Below are 18,292 nucleotides of genomic sequence, written 5' to 3'. Positions count from 1 at the left end.
TAGGTAGGTGTTTTTGCGATGCAGAGAATAACTTCAATGGAGGTAAAGAACTTTAACCACTATTTGTATGAAGGCATGCATGATATCTTGGCAATTTTCTTGACTAAGTATCGTTACATATGTATGTTTACAGTTAACAAGAGAAACTTGTAGAAGGGATCCATTATCCATAATGGATCCCAACTTACAGGACCTATCTCTTACCGTCATTAGGGAGTATGAGAGAGAAAGGAAGAGGAAACAATGGGAGGAGTAGAAATACAAGAAGGGTGAGGATGGAGTACATGCTCTTGATCAAGAAGAAAAGCACAATTATCTTCTGAGATAGTGAAAGTTTTCAAGCAAAGGACCAAAGGTTTTGTTACAGAAGTGAGATGAGAAATTTGGAATCTAGCCATTCAGCATCCTGCCATGCAAGCAAACCAAGAACAGTCTACACGAGAGGATGCTGTTGTTTAAACCACAATCATTTCCAATGTGTGGAACACATTTTGGCACGTGTCAAAAGTAGCCATGTTGTAAAGAGGGGTTGTTTTTGAAGAATACAACAGTGTCCATGATGTTGAATTCAAAGGAAAATATGCCTATTGAATAATTCTCAAGGATCCTTGAAGTCCCTGTGCGCTTTTGCCGCACAAGTCGTAGCTGGGGACTTGCCAGACACCGTATGCAAGCCACGAATGGCTACAAGCATACAACCAGGGAAGGAAGCTCAAACAGAATGCCAAAGGGTGTGTCACTCACCGCTCAACCGTCGCCTTGAAGGATTCCCGCGTCGCAGCCGTGAAGGAGGAGCCGCCGTCTCGCCGCTCTACCGCCTCACCGCCGCCGCCGTGCCGCTACACAGTGCGCTCGATCGCTCTCTCACTCTCTCTCTCTCTCTCTCTCTCACACACACACGCAGGAGAAGGAAACCCAAGAGATAAGGCAAGAGCACTCTTGTATTCACAACACATGAGAATGAGGATTTTAGGGTTACATTTGACTCTTATAGGTGACTTGGCCGTTCACACTTGGGCGCCCATACATGGCCGGCCGATCCTAACCCTTATCCTACTGACATTCAAGGTGCGCCTCTCATCGGTGATCACCCAATCCCTTCATCCTTAACATATGGTGCCGACAAGCCCGGCCCATGACTTAGAATATTTAAATTAATGACGTAAAACATAATACGTCTCAATGTCCGTTTCATAGGTTAACATGCCCCCCTTCCTGATGTAGATTCCGTCCTCGGAAGCTATGGTATGGTAAGCTCGAGAGGGTTGTTGTGGTAGACCGTCTGCAAAACAGGGAAGTAGAGTGAAGGTATGCTGGAATTCAAAAGATATAAAGTGTATAAATTCAAGCATGTGAGACCACAATGGATGTTGCTATGAGAACTTAGTTTAAGGGTCACATGAGTGAGCTAGTGTAGCAAATTAATAGGAGTTTAAAATTATTGAAAGGAATTCAAGAGTTAGCAAGGTGTCAAAGGTTAATCAAGGTTTATAACTGGCCTAAGTCAAGGAAAATAACCAAGCTTAATAAATAAACAGATGACCACATTGTGTCTACTCTAAGAACAAGTTAATACCACGCGTCTAGGGACACAAGAAACATCAGAGTTACAGGAGCCTTTTGCCTTTTTTTTTTTAATGCACGTGACAATTTTTACAAACAATGGCGACCTTCCTAAGGCAAAACTAACATCGATCCTGGTACCATGTTTAACACAAGGCATTATCCAGGAATCTATTAGCTCACTTTAGGCAATGCTACCCCCTACCAACCAAGGCATCGGTCTGGAGTAGAATACTCCTCGCCTACCAAGTATCAATAAGGCGATAGGCCAACATTAAAGCACATCATAGACTTGTATTGCCATTTATTGTAGGCTTTTTTTTTTTAATCTATTTCTTTTGATCTTTGCTCCTGAACTATAATTTGTGTTGCATCCTTTCGACAAAGGGGTAATAGCTATGTCTTAGAGGTCAACACACACATGGCCAGGTGTCAAACATTAAGATGGTTTGACCCTAGACCTAAGACAATCGTATTCCAAGGTTAACTAAAGACATCATGCTGCCTAGGAATATTTCCAATAAAGTTAAGCTCATTAATGATTTACACTAGCATGCAAGCAACTTCAAAAACTAAGTAGTACATTGACAATTTCCATGTGGTCATGCATTATAGTTTATGCAATTGATTGAACAGTAAAAACGAAAGAGAGTGGGTATGGAAGAATTACACCTGTAATTGGAGATCTCCTTGATTTGACGAGACAGCTTGCAATTTGATGTAGATATATTTTGATGAACGTTGCGGCAGTCTCAGGACTTGAAAGCGAACCCACCTCAAACTTTTCAACCTGTACAATCAACTAACAAGCACTATACCTCGAGAGGCACATCAGTGTGAAAATTTCAAGACTTGTTTAAGGAATCTAAACTAGAAAAAACTTGAAAACGCTAACCTACCTACCAGTCACCACACTACTACTGAGGATACGGTAAGAGGATGTTGTAGAGTCCTGGCTCTAGCCCTAAGGCTAAGCCTCTATCCGCATCATCCAAACAAATAAAGTCAACCTCAGTAGTGCCATGAGTTTCATCCGTCCATTCATCATTGTCAGATATTTCCTTTTCATTTTTCCATCCACATAAACTCATCAAAAATGTAACCATGCGAGGATAGTCATCTTGTGGAAAAGGAAAGCATTGGGCTATCGGGGATATGTCCTCTACGGAGTAGGGGTCAGTCATGGTCAATAGGCGAATTAGCCATTCTAATTCCTCAATATTTTCCTCTCTGGCTAGTACATCTATATGATCCCATTCAGTTTCAATTACAGGATAGCACATGTGGAATATCTGAGAAAGGTACAGATGATACCTCTCACCAAAGGTAGGAGTGGATGAAGTGTATGATGATCGGGCATCTGCCATATCTGCAAACACAGATATAACATCAGTAGGTTTATGACAGGTCAATCTAGTTCTTGATTGTATATGGATATTTCTCTTGTTTTTGTGCTCTTGCTCTTTTTACTATTTTTTGTTTTTCTTTTCTTTTTCTTTTTCTTTTTTGTATGAAGCTATATATATACATCCCCTTGAATTTGGCAATTACATGGTCAAGGGAGAAGGCTAAGGAGGAAGCATTAGAATGTCGAGCGTGAGTACATGCTCCCCCTTTCCTTGGGTAGATCATATTATTTGCAATGATGTTGCAGCCTCTTGGAACCAATTTGTCCAGCGGGTCATAGGTTGTGATGTGGGCAGATAGCTTTTTATGACCCTTGTAGCCACATCCAATTGTAGAGATGGTAGTGTACGCTCCCATTGACGAATGGAGGAAATGGTTTCCAACGATACTATTACAAGGGGAGACGTAGACTCATCGGTTTTTTGTTGGGTGTTGACAAGAGTAGGTGTAGAGCATGTAGAAACTTCTATATCAGCGTGCGCCTGGCATGAGGAGCTAGAAGCTTCATGTGGCTCCCCCCTTCCTGAGCTAGGTGGTAATGATCGATATCGTTTGGGAATCCAAACGGAGCACTCTGTTACCTTTCCCTTACCACGATCTTGAATTGTCATTGGGGTGGTAACAATTGGTTTGTAAGGTTTTACAGGTGATGTAGAGGGATTCAGCTTATGTTTAGGGACCCAAATCTGGTCATTCCCCTCGTAGTACCCTTGGGCTACTAATAATTTTTTAGGGATCCATCGTGATGTTACATTGCCCTTTCTCGGGTGGGTAGCTGCTTTTCTTTTACGAGGCTTCTTGGTGGCTGAACGAGATTGAGCAGGGGAAGTAGCTGTTAACGAAGCTTTGGGGACCCATTTGTATGTACTCTTTGGCATAGTAAGCGAAGCTTTAGGGACCACCTTGCCTGTTTCCACTCTTGGCATTGAAGCGTTAGAGGGGTGGCCAACAATCGAAGATGGTTTTGCCACTGGACTTTGTGATTTTTCATTATCTAATATTTGAGTGGATGACTTAGGTGCGGGATTTTGAGCGGTCAGACCTAGTGTTGGTTCTTGCGTTGTGACTTGTCTGGTTGCCCAATCGATATTGCACTTGGTGGCCATCATCCATTTGCGCCCTAAGATTACAGTCCCTTCCATGGTACCAGCAGGCATAACCAAAAAGCTTTGAATTATGGTTCCCTTGTCATAAGCAACCGGAGTGTGCAGAATTCCTGAGACAGGGGTTTTCTTCTTGTTGATTCCTTGAACTTGGATAGCGCTCTTGGATAAAGGTAGTTTTCCAAGTTGACACCACACGCCATATGATAGCAAATTGTGTTGAGCTCCTGTATCCAATAATGCATTATACAGCACCTCCCCGTAAGGACTCTGTAACTCAATTGGGTATCTTAGAGGTGGGTCAGATTCTAGTGCATCCTCCTCTGCTTCCTCAAAAAATACTTGCGTAATTCCCAAGTTGGCTTCTCGTTGTCGCCTAGCACGCTGTTGACGTTCTTTGGCTTCGACTCTCGCTTGTATCTTTTTAAGCTCAGCTTGTTCTTTAGCTGCCTTCTTTTGATGGATTGCATGTAACTCCTCCTGGCTCAGGGGGTCATAGTATCGTTTGAATTTACTCCCATTAAGGAATCCAATGGTTTCAACTCCGTCGAGAGTCTCCACTCTGATGGTACCTTGCGGGGTAATTTCACATACTCTATATGGTCCCTTACCAGCATATTTGAGCTTCTTCTTTTCGTTTCGCACTCCATACATTAGGACTTTATCCCCAACCTTGATGTCTTTGTCCTTTAGGTGGCGATCAAACCATTTTTTCCTTCTATCCTTCTCCACAAGGGCATTGTATACAGCCAATTGTCTTTCTTCGTTTAGCCGCTCAAGGATATACAGACGCTCTGCTAAGGGATTACCATCCCAACCCTCTTGAGTAGCAACACGAAGACTAGGAATGACAAATTCCCATGGCATGACTGCTTCTTGGCCATATACCATTTTGAATGGTGTGCAATTAATAGCCACTTTGTACGCAGTACGATAGGCCCATAAAGCTGTCGTGAGCTTTAGATCCCAATCCGTGCGGTGAGCTTCAACTGTCTTTGTCAAAATAGAGATTAAAGTCTTGTTGGTACTCTCGGCTTGGCCATTTGCTTGCGGATAATAAGGAGTAGATTTATGATGGGATATCATGAAATTTGTTGTGAGCTCCTTAATCACTTCATTTATAAAATGCCTACCATTGTCGCTCACAAGTTCAAAAGGACAACCGAAGCGTGTGATTATATTTTCAAAGAGGAACTTGGCTGTTGTCCTCGCATCTGCCTTACGTGTCGCTTTCGCTTCAGCCCATTTGGTCATATAGTCAGTGGCCACAATAATATAGCGAGATTGTGTGTTTCAGGCCACTGGACTAATTGGACCTACAAAGTCTAAACCCCACTTTTCAAATGGTTGGTTTACTTTGATCGGATGTAGGGGCATCTGATCTTTCCTCTGGGGTTTCTTATATCGTTGGCATTCATCGCAACCCTTCACAAAGAGTGATGCGTCTTGGAACATAGTGGGCCACCAATACCCTGATTGTAAGATCTTTCGCGCAGTTAAGTCTCCTGAGAAGTGACCACCGGCTACGCCCATATGTGCCTCTTGTAAAATGTATAGATACTCATCCTCTCGGGCACAACGCCTAAGAACGTCATCCTTTCCTCTTTTATAAAGGGTCCCGGCTATCAGGCAATAGGGTTCGCATTCTTTGATTAGCTTTCGAGCTAGATCTTTACGAAGCTCCTTGGGTGGAAAGCCATTAACCAAAAAGTTAACAATCTTCTCACTCCATTCAGGCATTGTCTCCACCATGAACAAGGAAGTGTTAGGTAAGTCATCATCAACCCCCGTAGGAGCTTCACCATTAGGTATGCGAGACAAATGGTCAGCCATAATATGTTTTTTGCCAGGTCTCACAACAACCGTGAAATCAAACTCAAGAAGAATCAATAGCCATCGTGTGATTCTTCCTGTGGAGCATGGTTTGTTTACCAGATACAACAATACTTGATGATCTACATAGAAAACAAACTTGGTGGCAAGGAGGTAATAACGAAATTTCCTTACTGCATATATCATTGCCAACCCTTCTCGCTCTGTAGTGGTGTAGTTCATCTCAGCATCGTTTAACTGGCGACTGGCAAAGCTAATGGGGTAGTCTAGCTTGTGTTCTCCAGGTTGAGTTAAAACACACCCACCAATAGCAAAGTTTGATGCATCAATATGCACATGGAAGAATAAATCCCAGTTAGGCATTCTTAAGATTGGAGCACTCGCCAAGGCCTTCTTTAATAGCTCATAGGCACGGTCACATTCTTCGGTCCAAATAAACTCGATGAGAAGCTTATACAATGGTCGAGCTATCTCGGCGAAGAAGAGAATAAACCTTCGATAATAACCAACGTGGCCCATAAAGCGTTGGACTCCCTTGTAGTTGGTGGGTGGGGGTAATTCCAGAATGACCTTGATTTTACTCTCGTCAGTGGAAATCCCATTTTTGGACACTATATGCCCTAAGATAACTCCGTGTTTAACCCAGAATTGGCATTTGAAAGGATTCAAGGAGATGCGATATAATCTACACCTTTCAAATACTTTTCGTAAACACATCAAGTGCTCATCCCAAGAGGAATGAACACAAAGATCGTCTAAGAAAGCTTCACAGAAGTCCCTTAGATATTCCTTAAAGGCCGTGTTTATTAATCGTTGGAATGTTGCAGGTGCATTGGTCAAGCCAAAGGCCATGACGCGAAAGGCAAACACTCCAAACTCCGTGATAAATACCGTTTTAGCTTGGTCCTCGACTGCAATTGTGATCTGATTGTAACCTGAGTACCCATCTAAAAAGCTATATGCCTCCTTGCCTGCCACTCTTTCAAGCACATGTTCAGAATATGGCAAGGGGTAATGATCCCTTCTGGTGGCTGCATTAACCTTTTTGAGATCAACGCACACTCTGAGTTTCCCATTCTTCTTTGGCACAATGACTATCGGAGAAACCCATTCTGAGTGCTCAATTGGGTATATGAATCCACATTTTACCAGCTTTTCAATTTCCTCTTGTACAATATTTGCATACTTAGGATTCATTGGGTAGGGACGTTGCTGGACTGGTTTAGCAGTGCTAATCATTGGAATCGTGTGTTGCACCACCGAGGGTGGACCACCCTTCATATCATGATATGTCCAAGCAAATATGTCCTTGAATTCTTTAAGAAGCTTTGTAAGTGCAGCTTCTTCCGCCTTGGTGAGGTCTTGAGCAATAAAAACTGGTTTAGACTCCTCACCCGGATCTGCTAAGTCTATCTCCTTGACTACCGCAGGGCCATCGTAGACACCGCTACTCCCATTGGTAGGCGTTCGTTGGGCTTTTGTGTAGACTACTTTACGTTCCCCTGTGGTGAATGATTTGAAATGCTCGGGTGCGGGGTGTAAGTCTACTGGTTCTTGTTGTGCCCGGTTTTTTTCTTTTAATTCCGCCTCCTTTTGTTGTTGAGCCAACTCTTGGTTTTGCCGCCTTCTTACAGTACGACTTAGTTTTGGCTTCTCTTCGATTTCTAATTGGGCGACGTCATGAGGTTGCGGAATACACCACATGACACTTTGGAGGTATTGTCCCCAATTATCCGCTATCTTCCGATGAGCGTCAATGGCTCCTACATAACTAAGCCATTCTGCAGTGGATCTCTCTTTGTTCATTGCAGTGCGTACATTAGCTCGATAGCGTTGGCGCTTATGTCTCGTTTTCTTCTTACCAAGTTTTTGATTTTTGTTTCTGTCAGATTCGAACTCACTTGGTCGATCTTCACTTGTGTCCCCCTCACTTTCGGATGAACTGCAGGAGGTCACTGTCCTAGGCCTTGAGCACCTTGCTTCAACATTTGGGTGAATATTTGATTCATTTTCCCCATCAGGCTCAGGGTCAGTTTCTTCTTGAGATTCATACTCAGAGTTGCATTGGTCAGAGTCTTCGCTACTTTCAGTGTCGGTGGAGTTTGCCACGTTCTCGCCATCAGGAGTCAAGTGCATAACACCTATCATGTTTATTGGCACTAACGGTGGCATATCTTGCCCCTCAGGTGTTACCCAACTTGTGCCTCTATTTTCCCATGTGTCTATGGTTGCCGCTAGGTGTACCCAATCCACGTTATCCGACTCAGTCATACCCGGTAGGACATCCATGTAAGGAGAATCCTTCCCATCATCAGTCTCTTTTTTGCATGTATAGCAATACCTTAATGGGGCGGAGTGAATAGTGGTATCCGATCGATTATCAATGATAACCTTGATTCCTAAAGGATGCGCACGACCATTCTCAAGATCAACTCGAATGACAGAGTCCTGGAATTGTAGATAGACATGGTTTTTCGACCAGTCATGCACCATTTGTGCTTCCCTCATGAAAGGACGTCCTAAGATCATTTGATATGACATAGGATGCTTGGAGAAATCCATTACAATGAAGGTATGTTTTACCTTGTATCCCAGGACCTTGATCTTGAGGTCCCTTAACATTCCAATAGGTTTAGCTATGGTTCCGTTTGCCATCTTAACCACTATGTTTGTGACTTCGAGGTGAGGTCTTCCCATGGATTCCCAACAGTTTTTAGTCACAATGCTCACTCCAGCACCACCATCAAGGATTCCCTTTAGAGTTAATCCCTTGGTAGTAATGGGGAGGGTGGCATTAGATTCGTCCCCTTCAAAGTACTGTCCCAACTTGTTAACAGGTATTTCCACGATCGAGTTTTCATCAAGGTTGGGTTGTAGATCCCAATGTTCCTCCTCATCTTGAAACGTGTCGGGTCTATCCATATTTGCAAATTGTGGTAGCCCCACCTTTAGTTCTCCATTGAGAAATGCCCGAAGAGCTAAGAATAGCTCAGGATCTCCGTATAATTTGGATATGATCGTGGTTCTGATCTCAGAGGACATGAAATCCATTAGCTTAGACACATTCAATGGTACTTTTCGAGATATTGCCCCTTGACTGAGACTGGTGAAGATGGAATCACTTCCTCTTCGATGGGGTCAGGCATTCCCTCACTAAACATTCTTTCCAGCAAGAAGGGTGTTTGCCCACTTCCGGATGTCCTATCCTCACTTTCTTCTCGAATGATACTAGGTATAGCTAACGGTTTATGGTTCCGGTGAGGCTGAACTTGCGTAGGAAACACTGTGTCTGGAATTTTGATTTTTCTCGGGTTTGGCTCCAGTTCTCTTTGTGTTTCTTCCACCAAACCCCTTAAGTGTTGCACTTGTTCAATCTCCTCAACTGGATTTGGGTAAGTTCCAATCTTTTTCTTGAGGGTTTTTGGCCCACGTGGCTTGGGGAGTCTCAGTCAGTTTGGGTGGTCGAGAGAGCATAAACTGACTTGGGGTTGTGGGGCCGAGGAAGTTTCCTTCTGTTTCCCCTTATTTATGTACTCACTTGATTCTCCTTCATTGAGCTCCTGAGTGGGTTCCTCCCTTAAGGTAGTGGCTTTGGTCCCCATGGTTTCTATTGAATCAGAATCATCTTCAGGATCATTCATATACACGGGGTCGTCTCCTGTCCCTATGTTAGTCTTTGAACTAGGCTTGGAGCTCGTGGCATTAAGCGATCTCTTTCGCCGTGTTTTCTTTTTCTTTGCCTGAGTGATTGATGCAGTATCCCTCTCTTCAAGAATGTAGTTTTGATTTTGAAGCATTGACCGTGTAACTACATTCGCGGGTACAACGGGTGTGGTTCCTCGTGCTTGGTTGGTGACCTCAACCAAATTCAATGGCGTAATCTTGGGTGCATTAGGATTATGTGGACATTGAGCGATCAAATGATCTATGCCACAACGATTACATGTAAGTACCGGCATTCCCGATGTGCTCCCTTGATTTGGTTGCATCTGAGTCGAGATCTTCTGTAGCCTATTAGGGCACTCTGCTACACGATGCGGTCCACCACAATCGTAACATTGAAGAGGTGGTCTCCTCGCCATGGTATTAAGGTTTTGCCCTCTTGTAGCGAGAGCAGCCGCTTGATATACAGGCTTGACTTGCCCGAAATGATCCTCCATGTAGTACTGGGGAATCATTTCAAACGTATCAGTCCCGTATGGAGCAGTAGGGTCTATCTCCTCTTCATAATCCCCACATGCACTATGTGACTCACAACCCATCTGGTTTATTGGGGTTATCCTTGGATGTGGAGGTTGTGGCCCTAGCACTGGCGGTGGTAACGGCACAGACTGGACTACATTCGGATTCCTTGGAACTATGTGTTGTGACGGTTGCTCGATAGGTTGTGCAGGCATTAGCGCGGGTACTTGAGGTGTGCTTGACCAAGCTAGTGGTGCCTGGTTTGCCAACATTCGCTTAAGTGTTAGGCAATCTTTAGATTGATGGCCATACTTACCACATGCGTTGCAATTCCCATTGAATTTGACTCTGAATGTGGGACATTCACTCGTGCTATGTGGTCCTAAGCACACCGAACACCATTGTTGCTCTCTCCTTGGGTACATATGGCTATTCTGAGGAGCTCGATTACCCCTAAAGTATTCTTGGAGAGCCTTAGTAAGGTCGATCACAGACATTTCAGATATCTTGGGCTCCTTGGCAATAGGTTTTACCGTCATTGGCTCATGCCCAGATACTTGCGAACTAATGGATTTTGTTTCTGAAGACACCTTTTTACCTGCAATCATCAAGTTGTCTTCTAACTGGATTGCATTGGCAGTGACTGCTTCCCACGTTGTAAGACCTCTAATGACTAGGCCATTGTAAATGTCCTCGTGGCGCAATCCTCGGATGAATCTATCGAGGAGTTGGTTGTTATTGAAGCGTTCATCGGGAGTGCAGCGAGAATTTAGATGCTTCAATCGACTTATAAAGTCTCTCACTGACTCCCCTTCCTCGCATTCAGCTTTTTGAAGTTGAGATGCTACTCCCCAAAGCACACCCTCACGTATGTATTCTTTCAAGAACAATCTCTTGAGAGTGGGGTAGTGAGTGCGCTCTTCAACCCTTAAGGTTCGATACCAATCTTCGGCCTTCCCACTCAAGGTTAAGCCTAAGGCTTTACACTTATGCAGCTCATTGTGCTCTTCCAAGGAATCACACACGTGTTCAAAGACTTCAAAGTGCTTCCTAACATCCTCGTTACCACTGAAGTTTTGAGTGAGCTTAGCCACTTGTACTGCCTTGCTTCTAGGTTCTCTCTCAGGCATGCCCCGCATGTTTTCCGCAATGGATCGTCCGATCGTCTGAGCGAATGCTGCGAGATCACCTAAGTGAGCAGGCATAGCTGGTGGAGGCACTTTCGGGATAGCCTGGCTGATAGGAGTTGGCGTTGGTCTGAGTAGGTTGGCAAATGACGTAGGATATGATATGTGGCTAGGCCTAGCTCCTCTTGGATAAGGGTGGTGATAAGGCGGTCGTGGAGCATACGCCATTGGCATACTAAGAGGCGTAGGAGCTACCTGAGCATGAGTAGCGATAGGTACATAGGGTCGATAGGCACTGGCACGCACTGTTGTAGGTACTGTTCCACTAGGTAGCGGTGTCATACTAACTACAGCGGTAACAGGTGCACTTTCAGCTATGCTCATCATTGGGGTAGGCATTGCGGATTCCCTAATGGAAAGTTGAGCCAAGGTTGGAAAGCTAAAGTTACTACTCGTGGGCTCAACATGCATTGAGACTCCAGGCGAAACAACATATGAAGGGTCTATGGGACTCACCGAGGGAGTCTCCAATTGTGATAGGGTTGGTTGTTTGGCCTTGCCCATATCCAAAAACCTCATAGGGCCAGTGGAAACTAGGTCCACTCCCCTATTTTGCCTCTCAATTTGGATAATTCTATGAATAACATCACATATCATGTGTTGTTGCTCCTCTAGATTAGTGGCGCTAGATGTAGATCGTAGGACTTCTAACCAACCTACATGGTATGTGTAACCCGTGTATAGGTCCGTTAGAGTCTCTGTGTGTAGATCATATTCCCAATTTTCATTGAGAAATATCCCATCTAGACTTGGTGTGCCAAACGGTTCTCTTGAAGTGGACGCAATGTCACTTCTTATGGATTGGCTTCTAGGGACCTCTACTTTAGGAAGAGTATCGGAAGGTGGTAGCTCAGTAGGGCCCTCATTAAACGAAGTGGGTAGAATATCCACATGGACACTCTTTGGGAGGGTAGGGTCTACATAAGATGTGAATGGCGAATCCACTACCCCTCCTTCTTCATTTACTTCGCTTGTCGCATGTTCAGAGCGTGTAGCTCTACTAAAAGTCTCTATTAGACGACTAAACATGCTAGATCCAGGTTGTGGGGCCCACACTGGCATGGTTTGGCTTGTCTCCTCAGGGTTCTTGGTAGGGTGTCCTTCCATGGCTTCTGAGTCAGAAGATGAGTCACTATCCACCACTATTCGTGGATCTTGGGTCGCACTCCCTTGGGTTCCAGCCGAAGGCCAAGATGCTAACGTGGAGGGATGGTGTGAGCCTGCGTAGACTGAAACGCTTTCTAGTGGCTCAGACTCCAGCACCCGACCAGAGCGTAGATGCATGTGACGTGGGTACCCTACGTGCGTTGGTAACTACCCTTGAAACTCACACAAGTGGTTTCTTAGGTGTTTCGCACCCCGTTTTTACTTGTTTTTGTGTTGTTTTTAACCCGTTTTTGACCCCCTTACTTACGGTCGAACTTGGACTAGGGCGTATGATAGCTCGAAACGAGCGTATCGTTCAAAGGGTCCTAGTGTGCTTTACAGCACCGTGTTCGTCTATCTAGAGCTCCTGTAGTCCTCAAAACAGTTCCCTTGGGGGGAAGGGGCAAAAGCCTATTTGCTTGTGGAGGAAAGGGTGAGGGCTTTATCCCACATACTCACTTTACTCCTTGGGGAGTGGGCTACATATAGGGCACAACTTCCCATAAGCTCTCACTTGAAAGAAAGCTATGGAGGCTCACTCTCCTATATATATATATCAAAAGACCAAGACCGGGGTCGGGGCCGGGGCCGGGGGTCAATTGGGGTTCTTTCTTTTCAAAAAAATTTTCTCCAATTAGAAAATCTTTCCTCTCCACACGTTCGGTTCTTTCTTTGAAAATAAAATTTAATTTTTTCTTTTTTATTTTTTATATTTTTTATATTTTTTATATTTTTTTTATTTTTTATTTTCTGTTTTTTTTTGTGAGATAAGTTTTCTAGGGTTTCCTTAGGGTTCAGCCTTGGCCGCGGCGCAGTTCGCACACACAGCACAGATCTGGGGATTCAGAAATCCCTCTCACACGCAGAAACCAGATAACAGAACGCACGCCCACACGCGGAGCGAAAATATAACAAAAGAAACAGAAATGCAACACAGAAACACCTTAACAACAAACACACAGTCGCTTTCCTACAGTGTAGATTGAACTTCACGCAGCAGCCAAGCTGCAAACTGGAGCTTGGTGTAGGGCAACTCCCCGGCAGCGGCGCCAAAAATGTGCGCTTTTGCCGCACAGGTCGTAGCTGGGGACTTGCCAGACACCGTATGCGAGCCACGAATGGCTACAAGCATACAACCAGGGAAGGAAGCTCAAACAGAATGCCAAAGGGTGTGTCACTCACCGCTCAACCGCCGCCTTGAAGGATTCCCGCGTCACAGCCGTGAAGGAGGAGCCGTCGTCGCCGCTCTACCGCCTCGCCGCCGCCGCCGTGCCGCTACACAGTGCGCTCGATCGCTCTCTCACTCTCTCTCTCTCTCTCTCTCTCTCACACACACACACACGCAGGAGAAGGAAACCCAAGAGATAAGGCAAGAGCACTCTTGTATTCACAACACATGAGAATGAGGATTTTAGGGTTACATTTGACTCTTATAGGTGACTTGGCCGTTCACACTTGGGCGCCCATACATGGCCGGCCGATCCTGACCCTTATCCTACTGACATTCAAGGTGCGCCTCTCATCGGCGATCACCCAATCCCTTCATCCTTAACATATGGTGCCGACAAGCCCGGCCCATGACTCAGAATATTTAAATTAATAACGTAAAACATAATACGTCTCAATGTCCGTCATAGGTTAACAGTCCCCCCTTACAACTTGTACAAGGCAAAATCACCTGATGCTGCTGATGGACTATTTGCATGTCATAAGCAAAATCGTCATAGCCCAATCACAGATGAAATTAAAGAATTGGTTTACACATTTTGGAGATGAGACGCATGTATCCCCTAACAAAAAGGATGTTTTTCGAAAGAGAATGGGACGAGGAAAAGTTATATAAGGCACCCCGTGCACTTGCTCGATGAGCCTCAAGTGATCAATCTAACTCAAGTGAAATAAATCAAGTCTCTACTAATAGAACTAGTGATTTATGTTTTACTCTACTTTGAACTCTATGCTAATTAGCAGTAGTAACTCCTTTTGCTATTTAGTCTTTCATCTCATAATTAAAGCTTCCTATGATAAATAGCACTACAAAGTGTGCTATCTAGTGTCACATCTGAAAACCAGCATGGTCTAATAGCTAGATGATGCTAACTAGAACGTTCTAATAATAACAATCATAGTCTGATAACTAGCATGTGCTAATAACTAGGTTGTGCTAACTAACATGGTCTACTAATAAGCACGGTCTAATAACTAGCATGTGATTCTAGCAAGTAGATGATGCTTACTAGCATGGTATGATAACTAGCATGGCCAAATAACTAGACGCTGCTTGCTATCATGGTCTAATAACAAGAAAGGTCTAATAACTAGATTATGCTAACTAACATGGTCTAATAACAAGCATGTGATGCTAGCAAGTAGATATGCTAACTATCATGGTATGATAACTAGCATGGCCTACTAACTAGATGATTCTTACTAGCATGGTCTAATAACAAGCATGGTCTGATACGTAGCATGTACTAATAACTAGATTATGCTAACTAGCATGGTCTAACTAGCATGTGATGCTAGCAAGTAGATGATCTACCCCTAGCAAGGTTTGATAACTAGCATGTGCTAATAACTAGATTATGCTAACTAACATGGTCTAATAATAAGCATGTGATGCTAGCAAGTAGATATGCTAACATGGTATGATAACTAGCATGGCCTAATAACAAGCATGCTAATGACTAGATTATGCTAACTAGCATGGTCTAATAACAAGCATGCTAATGACTAGATTATGCTAAACAACATGGTCTAATAACAAGCACGGTCTAAAAACATTTACTGTTAACTAACATTCAAATATCTTACTTAATACATGATGCTATGAAAGGCAAAGTGCTAACTAGCACTGTCTGATAACAAACAAGACAATGCTAGTGCTAACTATTATCTACTAGCTCTAGCACTTGCTACAATGCTAGTGCTAACTATTATCTACTAGCTCTAGCACTTGCTATTAACTTTTAAAGTCAAATCAGGTGATGAGTGCACATGTCTGTCTAGACCTAAGATTAATGCATTATTGTGAAATTTCACAAGTTGAGTTCTTCCATAGGTTCAAAGCAAAATATCTAGACTACACCTAAGATTAATGCATTATTGTGAAATTTCATAGGTTGAGTTCTTCCATAGGTTCAAAGCAAAATATCTAGACTGCAACATTGGTATGAGATCCTTTGAGATACTGAATCCATTTTTTATACACATCAGTTGAAGGACGGATACACATGCTGCTGTGTGAATACCATGTGCAAATGTCCTTCTAAAGGACACATTGAACCATATGTGGTCTCATACCTTCGAGCTCCATGAAGCGAGATGCAATTGTACATGTGGCATTTGTGCCACAGGTGCTGGCATGAGCATTGGTTGCTCAGCTTCACTTCACATTTTCAAAGGTGTCACACATCTATGGGAGTCAACACTCTCCCAAAGGAAACAGATGCATCTTTCCACAACAGGAAGTGTATAATGGGAGCATGCAAGAATTGTGGTGTGAGAAGTTGGAAACATGCATCTTAGGGATAGAAAAGAAAGGGAAGACCATTACTGTAAAAGTATTTGAATATGTCGAAGCAATGGATAAGCATGGAAACTTTATATTAAAAAAAAGATCTTTTGAATAAAGACATACAATGTTGGGAGTTTCTTCAACACTTGAAGACCAAGCTTAAGCCCTTCATCACACATAACTACATCGTACGATGGCAAGCATAACAATTCAAGGAATGTATACTTAAATTTCTTGGTGATGTGGTTTTTTCAGTTGTAGATTTTGTAGAGATTTATGCATTCAAGGAGAAAAATGAGATCAAGTCCATGCAGCACTAGCACTCGAGTCAAGTAACCATTTTCGTACACATAACGTACTATCGAGGAAGGTAAGGGAAGTAGTCAAAACAATCCACTTTTTCAAATCAGATGACAATGTACATGACACATTGTTTGTCCAAAATTGTTTTATGTTGCATTATGATTGGCTACAAAGACAAGGTGTCACTCTGAAAGAACACTAGGTCTGGTCAAATGGGCTCACAGTTCAAGGCCACTAGGCCTTTCTATTTTGTTGCAAGATATGCTGAACAACTGACAGGGATGGAGATGAGCTGGTTCTTATTTGGAACAAAGCATGGAAAGGGAGAGAATGATGGTGTAGGAGTAGTTGTAAAAAGAACATTAACACATGAACAATTAAAGAAAAATGGGGCCACTTTAAAAGGAGAAGGAAGCGAGGGGCTTCACACTTCGGCTTCGGTGAAAAATCCTCCTTTATTGCATGTTTCGTAAGTAATCATTTCTTCTCCTATTTCTTTTTTTTGTACTATATTGTTTTCTTTAACTAATTGTATATTTTCTAAATTGTTTTTTGTAGAGGGAGGTTGTTGGGCGTGACCCAACAAAGGAGGAGTACGACTATGGGTACAGAGCCCCCCCGTCCACAATTGTGGGCATGGATGTGTACGCGAGACGTACACTTGGATGAGTCCGTTTTGGGGACTCAAGCAGATGAGGCAAGTGAGGCCAAAACAATCTCTTTCTACGTCTAATTGTATTTTAATGCCCTTGCTTTACCTTACGCTGATGGCATGTATGTAGGATGAAGAGGAAGATGAAGAGGAGGATCCTAATTTATGAGCATGAAGCAACAGAAGCAAGTGAAGAGGATGAGGAAGACGATGATGATGATCACTCAGAATTCGAGGAGAATTCCAGTTAGATACCTCTTCATTGTAAACATTTTATGCATATAATATGGCCAAAGGGCCAACACTTTATGAAATATAATAAATTTTTGGGCTCAATTGCATTCTCCACAATCTTTGTGTTTCTTATGTTTGTGTTTGTGTTTGTGTTTGTGTCATAAAACTGAAACTATGACTCTGTTTTAATTTAAAAAAGAGTTGGGGCTGATCGGGGAGTTTTGTGCAGACTCCCTAGTCTACCCCCCAGCTCTTTTTTTGCTTTGCAGAACTTTCACTGCTGAGCAGCGAACCCATTGTAGCGAAAACACGAATAGTAATGTTTCTAGCAACAAAACTAGCCCTACATCTACCTACCCTTCTAGTTATAAAAACCCTTTCTATTTTCATTGCTACACCCTCATTCTATTGTAGTGTCTACTTAAGTAGTTTCTTTCCTAGCAAGCTTAAACCCAAGCCTAACTAGGCTTGGTAACCTAGATTAGGTAATGTACCAAGCCTAGGTTGAGACCCTAAGGTTTCCATGCATGTGCCCATGTGCTGACATGTCACCTACACATGGCATGCATTCCACCTTGAGCAATGTGCCATCTCAATGTACCACTTCATTCATCATGTCACCTCATCATTGATTACATGGCATGCCACCTCATTCGATGCCATGTCACCTATATTGACATATCATTAAGAAGGGAGAGTTGCCACCTCACTCTAATTGTCACATCATTAGTCTATGTCATCAAAACATCCACCATATGGACATATCGCATCATCTTGAATTGGTGCCACATGTAACACATGTATGCCACATGTAACACGTGTATGCCACATGTAACACATGTATGCCACATCAGCAATTCACCCTACGACATCATCAACCCAAGTTTTCATGTCATCATCATCCCATGCATGAGTGCATCCATTCATAGTTTCACATGCATGTAAAATATATATATATATATATATAATTTTTAGATAATCCATGCATATGTATGTAAAATACTCTTTATGATATATAATTTCTTTAAAATAAAATATAAATAAATTAAAAAATATACATTATTATGATTACATAAATTATTTTAAAAAAAATATTTTTTAAAATTAGCTATTTTTAATTTATGTAATATATATAATTAGGTATGATTTTTAATTATTTTAAAAA

Source organism: Cibotium barometz, chromosome 18, assembly GCF_041138505.1.
Source record: "Cibotium barometz isolate CiBa-2024 chromosome 18, ASM4113850v1, whole genome shotgun sequence".
NCBI lineage: Eukaryota > Viridiplantae > Streptophyta > Polypodiopsida > Cyatheales > Cibotiaceae > Cibotium > Cibotium barometz.
The sequence above is the reverse complement of the archived record's forward strand: the minus strand, read 5'-3'. Positions refer to the sequence as shown.